Below are 10,604 nucleotides of genomic sequence, written 5' to 3' on the forward strand. Positions count from 1 at the left end.
CTGTGATACGGAAGACTGGAAATACCAACAGCAGGTACTGAAGAGGGAAGAAAGTATAAGAAGCAGGGACAGGAAGAAATAACATTGGGTGGACCCAGCAAAGTGAACCAAAGGGACAGCATCTCCTTTCCTGCTCAAAGCAGAGCATGGACTCTTTTCTCCACATGCTTATCAAACCTAGATGCTTTTCTAGCTGCAAACTTATGAAATGATCCTTGAAATTATATTACCCAGAGAAATTTTCCTTCATTGCTTATTTTGATATAATTTCAATAAATGTACACTATGTGAAATTATTTCTTCATTTCATCCTGGTTCTGGAAATGAAATTCAATTTTTAAGCCAGTGTGTGGAACACTCCAGCTGAGCACACCCCACCAGCAAAGTCTTGTTTGCTGTAGGTTTCTGGGTGACAACAAATAACCCTTTAGGAGTAAGGTGGGCTTCAGGTTTATTTCCAGTGGGTCGAATCATGGCAACTCAGACACTCTCTTCAACCTGTTTTGTGATCTCTGAAAAGAAGGGCATGGGAGAGGGCTCACAAAAGCCAAGATGGCCAAGATGGCCAAACCCTGGGTCACGTCTCTGCACCCAAGTGTGACCCCAGACAAGGAACTTGTTTACAAGCCCAAACCCCTGACTTTGAGAGGGGTGGGTAGGGCTGTAGGGCCCAGCTATCTCTGTGAAGACTCTGGATAAGGGAGAAGGGTCATTTGTAGGAAATACGTTGTTAATTTGATCTGAGGCGAGGGGTTTTTATGACTTAAAAATCATGAGAGGGACTCCCCTGGTAGTCCAGTGGTTAAGAGTCCACCCTGCAATGTACAGGATGAGGGTTCAGCCCTGGGTTGGGGAACTGAGATCCTACATGACACAGAGCAACTAAGCCCATGCGCCATGACTACTGAGCCCGCAGTTCTTTTGCCGAAATGAAGATCCGCATGCCGCAACGAAGATTCAACACAGCCAAATAAAGAACTTATGAAAAAAATCATAACATATTTGAGGCAGACAGAGGTATAATGAATAGCCAACTGCACCAAGGGAAACTCATCACTCAGCTTAAAAATAAATATTACCAAAACAGCTGGTAATATATCTACCCCCTCCCTCAGGTAAGCACTGCCTTGAATTTGGTGTTTATCCTTCCCATGATCTATGTTTATACAAAAGGATGATTCCTTTAGCAGTATATGATACTGCTCTGCACCTTGTCAAACTTTGATAAATAGTATAATACTGTTTCCACTCTGCTAGGATTTGCTTTTTTGCTCATTGTAATTGAGACCCCTTTGGGTTAACACATGTATTAATAGCTCCAATTAGCTCCTTTTCACTACAGTGTAGTATGAATGGGCAGCCTCTTCTCCCTCTTTCCTTTTTCTTTTCTTTTTTTTTTTTTTTTTGCCCTTTTCAAGTTTCCTACATCAGACCAGTATCACTTTTACCATCAGAGGAGAAAAAGCTATGAAAAGGGGAGACATTCTCCCCACGACCCACCCCAACTCCTTCCAAGTTCTCCCTTGGGGATGACATTACTGGGTCAGAGCCCTCCACTCCCCCAGCCAGCGACCAGGGTTGCCAGGCGCCCCCTCTAACAGGTCTCAAACCCCTCTCTTTCTCCCCCATTCACTCGCACAGCCTCACAATCAAGAGCACGTCTTTCTTTGTCTGGATTGTGGGGCTGTATCTGCCCAGCCTTCTCCTCTCACCCTGCCCCAGATCAGATCCACCTTTATTAAGTCCAACTGCTAATACCCCAGCTCTGGCTACCACCTCCTCATGTCAGGATCATTTTACCAGCTTCATTATTTGTCTCCTATCTCTAATCTCGTTGCCAGAAGAACCTTTCTAAACAGAAACTTGAACCTCATCAAACCCTCCCCTCCATCTTAAAAATCCTTCAGTGATTCCTCATTGTCTTCAGGATGAAATTCAAACTCTGAGGCAGGATGCGTACTCCTTGTAATCCGATCCTCACTCATCTGGCCAGTCTCATCTCATCCTCCCCTTAAAGGGCTTTGAGATTCTCCAGTCCAGATGAACGCCCCTTCCCCTGACCAGGGGCATCTTCTGTCTCTGCTCTCTCCCCTCCTTGCTCTGCCTGGCCAGCGCTGGCCACCGCTCCTTTAAGCTCCTCTGAGTATCCTCAAGAGGTCTTCTCTGAGCACCCATCCCCATCCAAGTTGGGCCCCCTGCTCCATGTCCCTTGGCAAGCCCCATATTTGCCTCTATCATGGCACGCCCACACAGATAGGTCTTCTGTTCATCGGTCTTCTAACCCCCATGAGCTGGGCTCGCAGGGCTGAGCTGTGAGCTTTGTATTCCCAGGACCCAGCACAAGGCCCACATCTGGTAGCTGTGGGATGAAGGCTGGATGAACTACATCAGGCTGCCTGGGGGGAGTGATGGCCACATGCCTTTGGAGACGCTAAATTGCAATCATCTCACCACTTGGATTATTGAGAAACCTTGCCCTCTGTAAAAGTAGATTTTCTCCATAACCGAAATTCATCCCTTTGAGCCAGAAATACTTTTATTTAGTAATTTATTTAGCATGGCAATCCACTCCTGTATTCTTGCCTGGAGAACCCCATGGACAGAGAACTTTGGTGGGCTACAGACCACCGGATCACATAGAGCCGGACACAACTAACACACACACACACACACATTTAGAAAAATTTCTACAAATAATATATGCCACTGATATTTGGCCAGTATTCTCTGGTGTGCCTGAACCGCTGTCTCCAGCCACACTTATTCATCATACCTAGGTCAGTACCTGTGCCCTACAGCTGTTAAACATTTTGAAAATCACTCCCGATTATTCCCTTTCTTGAATTTTTAAAGCAAGCACTGAGGATGTTCCCGGCACCTCCTGCGCCCTATTGCTGTGAGCACCCATCCTTCAGCGGCAGAATCCACAGCAGGGTTTGTCCCGACACCACGGGCCCCACACAGCCGAGCTTTTATATGTTCAGTTAACATCACGTCTGTCACTGGCCTTCTGTGTCGTCTGTCACTTCTCAGTCTACAAGGGAAAGCCCTACGTTTGCATCAGGCCCCTTTCAGTGTTTGCTCAGAGCTGCCACCGGGAACAGGACTGAAGGAAGGCTGCCAAGAGAAGCCACCTCTCAGAGCAGCGGCGGGTCCAGCCCACTACTCTGACCCTCTCTGATCTTCTTCCTTCTTCTGCCCCAGAGCCTGGCAGAGCTTATTGCACCTGTCACAACTAAGTTGGTGCTGGTGGCATTGGTCAGATGATGGGTACCAGAGAAGCTGGGTCATCTCTGCTGTACCTAAGCAGCAGCCCGATGGCTTGAAAAACCAACTAACCTACCACCTAATCCCCCAGTCTTACCTTGTTCTCGTATGATGCCAACTGGCAAGATCACGACACTTTATACAGCAGCTTAATCTAGAGCTGGTTTCCTTGAGTAAGTAAGTCAGGAATATTTTTTCTTGGAGTTTATGAGCAGTTTCTGGTCATGCTCAAAATATTTGCTGAGAGTTCTACTGAAATTTGACCCTCATCAATTTCAGAGAAAACACACACTGGATTTCCTGTCATGGACAACGGTGTGAAGTTAGATGCCTGAGAGCGCTGCAGGTTCTTCTGGATTTTCCCATCACAACAACAGCGTCTATGATGTCAGGTTGTCTGGCGGTGGCACATGTTTATTTTATAGTATTTGCTCTTAACAACAGATGTCATATTTCACCCTAACCATGCCATAAGCTTCCCCCAATAATCTTAAGCTCATTCTTTGAGCAAAGCCACATATAGGAAAGTTTTTCCCCTTCTCACTGGACAGTACTCATGGGCCAGCAAGAATTATCTTCAGAATAAAATAAGTGCCCCCTCATTCTTTAAGTGGGTAAGACTCAGCCTGAGATGAAAATCCACCAGTGATTAGAGCTTTCATTTTCAATTTCTGCCTTTACTTGCAACGGAAGGAAAACCGAAATTAATTTTCCACTTACTTCATTGGCAAACTATTTTTCACTTTGCTGAACATTCACAGCATGGTGATAAATGGCAAATAATAAGCCGCCAGCACTCTCAGCACAGAGTTGGAGGCCCCTCAACTTCACCTTAATGGACAGAGTCACAAAGTCCCCTCTCTGGGAGAAAACCTAGCTATGGATCTGGTCCTGACTCACAACAGCCTGGCTGTTAGTGCCACTGGAGGGCAAAGGTCTCAAGCTAGAGTGACCTCATGGACCTCACTCGAAATACAGCTTTCTTCACTGCAAGAGAAATACCAGTTTAGGGGACCCAAAGTCATCCCCATCTCCACACCTGCTCTTCCATACCAGGGCTCAGCAAACGCTTGTCCAAAGAGCAAATATCATAGACTTTGCAGAGTATACGGTCTCCATCACAACTGCTCATCAGCCCCTGGCAGCCAGAAGCAGCCTTGGACAACAGGAAACAAAAGGCCTGGCTGCCTTCCACTCAAACCTTATTTATGGGACTAACATGAACTTCACATAATTCTCAATGTCACTAAAGATCTTTCTTTCCAATCACTTAAGAAGGTAATATGGTTACCTGGGAACCATATTTTGCCTGGGAAATCCCATGGACAGAGGAGCCTGGAGGGCTACTTTCCATGAGGTTGCAATGAGTTGGACACAGCTTAGTGATTAAACTCCTATATATATGTGTGTGTGTGTGTGTGTGTGTGTGTGTATACATGTATGGACTTCCCTGGTGGCTCAGAGGGTAAAGAATCCTCCTGCAATGTGGGAGACCTGTATCCAGCACCTGGGCCTGGAAGACCCCCTGGAGAAGGGCATGGCAGCCCACATCCTTGGCTACAGTCCATGGGGTCGCAAAAGAGTCAGACAGGACTGAATGACTAAGCACACCACAGCAAAACATATATATCTGTGTGTGTGTGCGTGCACGCATGTGTGTGTGACCCCATGGACTTAGCTTGCCAGGCTCCTGTCCATGGGATTCTCCAAGCAAGAATACTGGAGTGGGTTGTCATTTCATCCTCCAGGGGATCTTTCTGACCCAGGAATCGAACCCAGGTCTCCTGCACTGCAAGCAGATTCTTTATCATCTAAGCCACCAGGGAAGCCCCTGTATATGGCCCAGTGGTGGTGGTTTAGGTCCTGAGTCATGTCTGATTCTTGTGAGCCCCATGGATTGTAGCCCATCAGGCTCCTCTGTTCATGGGATTTCCCTGGCAAGAATACTGGAGTGGGTTGCCATTTCCTTCTCCAGGGGGTCTTCCTGACCCAGGAATCGAACCCAGGTCTCTGCATTGCAGGCAGATTCCTTACCGATTAAGCTATGAGGGAAACCCAGAGATCTTCCCAAAACAGGCCACACAATTTCCAAGGATAGTATCTACTGGCCCTACAAAGACCAAGTAGAAAGTGCATCCATCCTTTAGGCTCCTTGGTGTAAATAAACTCAAAACCAGCCCCCAGCTGGAGATTTAGGATGCTGGCACGATGCTCTGATTTTCACCCTAGCTTCTCCCACAGAGGCATTCAGAGTGGACAAAAAAGTGAGTCAACATGGGCAGTGAAGGATATCAGAATGGCTGAAAAAAAAATGGGGGATGTTCTGGAAGCATCTTTGAAAGTACACTAGGAGTATCATTCCTAGCCTGTTGCTGGTTCCAAAGTGTGGGCCCTCACCCTCTAATTAATCTTAATGGCAGCCTGCCTGCTTCTGCTCATGATACCATGATGAAATCCAGCACACATTGCACTCCAACATCTGCGAGGCTTGAATATCTGAGGATCCGGTGACTCCATGGTGATGAAATTGCAGCCCCGAGCTCGGCGGCCCTCCCTGGAATTCTGCGGGAACACGGGGAGTGTGGGTGTGAAATCGCAGGCAATTACGTTTCATCCCTGCTACACACGCTTCTGCTGAACTCATTACAATCTGCTCTTAGGATAGGACTGGGGGACTGGAATTTCAGTGGTCCTGATGACAAAATTCAAAGCCAGTGTTCCCTCTCCGAGCTGTGAGGAACAGCAGGACATCCATCCTTAAGAGGCGCGGATGCAACTGACACAGGTCACCTCCTGGAAGTGCAGCTGCAAGTGAAACCGGGGCAGAGACAGGGGCCCAGAGGCAGGCGGAGGGGCCTGCAGGAAGCAGCTCCTCCCCTCCGGAGGGCTCCGGGTCCATGTGTGATGCTCAGCACCCATCAACACCTCCTGATAGAACTTCAGGGAGAGAGAAGAAGTGTCAATTTGGAAGTTAAGTGGGAGAGAACCCCCGACTGAGAGCTGAATGAGGAGGGTAAAAGCTGTGACCAGGAAGGTCCCCGCAATTAGGAAACAGCCCTGCAAAAGCAGAGGCCTGGGATAAAACGTTCATTCCTGGCCTCCAAAGAGCCAGAGTGCCCACCCCTTAGCCGAGGTAATGGCTGGCTCCCTCACTCTGTCCCTGCTGGACGGAAGGCCCAGGGGGAGCTCAGGCCCAGCGGCTTCCTGTGTGTCCTAGTTTATCCAGAGCCCAGCCCTGTGAGCACAGGCCCGAGGGGCCCGGCAGAGGCAAGGGGGCGCCCTGCTCCTCACTGTCCTCAGATTCAAGAGGATTGGTGGGACACCCCTCCCCTAGCCCAGGCAGGTGAACGTGAAGCATCAGAGCCAGGCTTTGCCCAGGGTGGGCACCTTTAGCCGAGGCTCCAGGCCTTCCTCTGCCAGCAAGACCAATGTGCTGGCCCAGGACTGGAGGAAGAGGAGACGCTCTTCCGAGCAGGATCCTTCAGCTTCCACATACAACGCAAGACAGAACAGCTCCTGACTCAAGATGGGAAGTCTGGCTCTGCTAACTTCCACCCTGGCCACCTGGGAGGCCCAGGCCACCTGGCTGGTATGCAGATTGGCCCCTACCTGGCACATGGAAACAATGTAACCGCAGATGGTCAGTGAGTGGTGCGGTGTCCTCGCCTCGGTCTTGACAAAAGTCAACTGCATGTCACAGCTGATACTCCTACGACTGCCACCAGGTGACAGAATGGGTCCTGGGTCCCCATTTTCACCCCAAACAAACAGTAAGTGGATCCAGGCGGCACAAGTCCAGCCTTGGCCTTACCAGGGGCCCAGGAGACATAAGTGGGCCCAGTGCAGCGCTCCGAGCCCACCCAGTGTGCTGACACCACCGTGCTGGATGAGAAGGGCTCTGAGCTCCAGGGCCCGTTTCTCCGCTCAGGGAATGGGCATAATTGGGGTCCATTTGTTCCTTAGAGCAGGGGTCCCCAACCTCTGTGCCACAGACCAGTGCTTCCTGTGGGATCAGCAGTGGCCTTAGGTTAGAAATAAAAAGCACAGTCAACATAATGCCTGCCCTGGCCTATGGAAAAGTTGCTTCCGTGAAATCGGTCCCTGGTGCCAGAAAGGTTGGGGACCTCTGCCTTAAAAAGGGCTCTTGTGAGGAGTGAGTGAGATCAGGCCCACGTGTGGCTCAGCACCCAGGCCACACAGCTGGAGTGGCAGAGGTAGCCATGTAGAGTGCCCCTGGCAGCCCGCACAGCAGAGAAGCCTGCACGCTCTGAGCAGAAGGACCACAGCATCAGGTCTTCGCTCATTTGCCCACAGCGGAGCCACCCTGGTCCTTAGACCAGAGAAGGGGAGTGTCCCAAGTGTCCCGAGATGCACATTTTCCTCCTCCCTTCCACTGGTGCGCACCCAGGACCAATCAGAGGCAGTCCCTGCCTTCGAGGGACTTGGAGGGACAGGCTCCAGGCAGGACCCAGAGGCTCACGAGGGGACAGCAGGACGGCTGGGACAGGCTCTCGCCACCTTGTGTGTGCATGCATTTAGTCACTCAGTCGTGTCTTACTCTTTGCAACCCCATGGACTGTAGCCCGCCAGACTCCTCTGTGCATGGGATTCTCCAGGCAAGAATACTGGAGTGGGTTGCCATGCCCTCCTCCAGGGGATCTTCCCGATGCAGAGATCGAACACAGGTCTCCCGCATTGCAGGCAGATTCTTTACTGTCTGAGACTTAGCAATGGGGACATTCCGGCCGGAGCATTCTGCGTGTGGGGCCCACCTGAGCAGCCTCCCTGGCCTCCACCCTCCAGATGCCAGTAGCACTCCCTTCAGCCCAGTTGTGACAACCAACATTGTCTCCAGACACGATGAAGTGTCTTTTGTGGGACAAACTCACTTTGGTTGAGAACCATGGTGTCTGCTCCAGGGGCCGTGGGGGCTGGTTGACTAGACCACCTATCTGTGTGCCTAGAAGGAGTCTGGAGATGCATCACCAAGGTGTTGGCAGTGACTTTCCAAAGGGATTTTGGAATTGTCTGGCCTTTCCAAATATCCTTGTGGATAACAAGGTGAAGCCCATCCCTGGTTGCCATGGACCCGGGAGGAGGGTCCAGACTCAGTGGCCAGACCCGAGTGCTGAAGGCCGGGATCTAAGAAATGGCAAAGTTGGCCCCACCATGGCAGCAGCGGGGACAAGGCACTCCCATGGGTGCTGTCTTTCTCCCTCCAAGCCAAACACAAGCAACAATCAAACCTAAAACCATCAGTGAGCAAGGGCCTGGCTCTCCAGGACGCAGGACACAGGCTGGACCCACAGCAGGGCGCTGTTGGTTCCATCAGGCTCTGTGTCCTTGGCACCTACCGAGGCCTGCCTCACTGGCCAGCTCCTGCAGGGTTTCCAGGACCAACGCCCTCTTGCTCAGCCAAAAGGGTTACTGGTCCCAAAGTGACTTTCCCAGGTCTCAGAACACGTTAGGAGCAAACCGGGGGAAGCAGTGAGAAAAGCAGTAATGACACGGATGGCCAGCACTGCTGAGGCCAAAGACGCCCAGGGCCCGGGCTGAGGGCGTTGAAGACGTCCCAGTAGCTGGTCTTCAAGGCGCCCTGTGAGCTAGGCCAGAGGTCCCCAACCCCGCCCGCCGGGCCACCCAGCAGGAGGTGAGTGGACATAAGCAGCACACTCTGGGTGTCACTGCCTCCCATCAGCCCCAGAGGGGACCATCTAGTTGCAGGAACACAAGCTCAGGGCTCCCGCTGCTTCTGCATTAGGGTGAGTCAGACAATTACTTCATCATATATCACAGGGTAATCATAATAGGAATAAAGTACACAACAAATGAAGTGGGACTGAATCATTCTGAAACCTCCCCACCACCATCCCCTGCCATGTCCTTGAAAAGAACTGTCTTTCATGAAACCGCTCCCTGGTGCGAAACAGTGTTGAGGACCGCTGAGTCAGGCAATCCCCGCCATTCCATGGGGTGTCACTCACTGTGTTGGGGTCCCGCAGCCAGAAAGGGGCAGAGCCTGAAGTGAGCTTAAGCAGAGCCCGTATCCCCGACCCTGAGCTGTATAACGCCCCACTAAGGAGAGAGGTGATGGGCAGGGAGGGCCTGACAGCAGGTCATCACACAGAAAGCTATCAAATCAGGCATATTTTCCCAACCAGCCCTCATTCCCAGCTCTGCTTGAAAGAACCTCTGCACATGCTCAGGGCACTTATCTCCAACAGGAAAGAAAGGGCCTGCCTTTCACAACCTGGAGAAGTCCACCGATTGAAACCATGGCAACCTCCTCCGGCTCACGTGGGAACAGCCAGCCCTCCCCACGTCCAGGCCCACAGGAAGAACGGCCTTGTGTTAATACCTCCCTTTTGCCACAGCCCACTCTGCGTGGCGTGACTGCCTAGTGCCTTCCCTGCGGCTCTCCCTTCCCAAGTCATCCAATTAAATATTAAAGTGAAGACATCTTCATGTTGACTCAATTGTAAGTTTAGCCCCAAGACTCTGACCTGAGACTTAACATAGATACGCTTATATATACCCTTCAAATGGGTACATCAATGTGTTTGCCGTCACTCTCCCTAAAAACAAGGCACATACGGGAGCCCCAAGCTCTGCTTTTAAAAGCATCCTTCTGAATTAGCATCTGGAAAACTGGCCTGTTTCCAGTGAAACAAGAACCTTCTCACCACTCAGTGCTCCCTGGCCGCAGACCGGGTTGATTTCGGGCACTTCAAAGCTCCTTGTCGTTTGAACAAATTGGAAACAGAAAACACAGGGATGAGAAAGAAGTATGTCCGTGCGAACACGCTCCATTCAGGACGGAGCCAAGTCCCATCCGCCTTTGATGCAGCCCCGGGCCCCATTCTTCTCTAAAAGCTCCGGACGCTGGTCCCCACGTCCTCCTGCCGCTGTTCTGAACTGAGCTAATCCAGCTTGCAGCACGCGCAAGCCAAGGGACCGAACGTGATATCACGGCCACGGGGCAGACGCTGGCTGAAATCTGTTATGCTCCTCCGTCCGTATTTCCCTCCCATGACACCGAGCACATCGCAGGCCATGTCCCTTGTCACATCTCTGTGTATTTTCAAACTGCTCTGTAGTCATTACCACTCACGCCCCTCAACAGTCCTGTGAGAGGACCCTCACCAAGCAGGTGTGGGGCTGAGAGGCAGGCCCCAGAGCCAGAACGCCTGCCTTCGAGCCTGGTATTCCTAAAAGGATGACCTCAGGTGGAGTATTTCACTTCATTCTGATTTGGTTTCTTTCCCTCTTAAATATTCATGATCCCAATACTGACGTGATGAGGTTATTGAATGGATCAAATAGAAAACCTGGGCCTG

The sequence above is a fragment of the Bubalus kerabau genome, chromosome 22 (genome assembly GCF_029407905.1).
Source record: "Bubalus kerabau isolate K-KA32 ecotype Philippines breed swamp buffalo chromosome 22, PCC_UOA_SB_1v2, whole genome shotgun sequence".
NCBI classification, from domain to species: domain Eukaryota; kingdom Metazoa; phylum Chordata; class Mammalia; order Artiodactyla; family Bovidae; genus Bubalus; species Bubalus kerabau.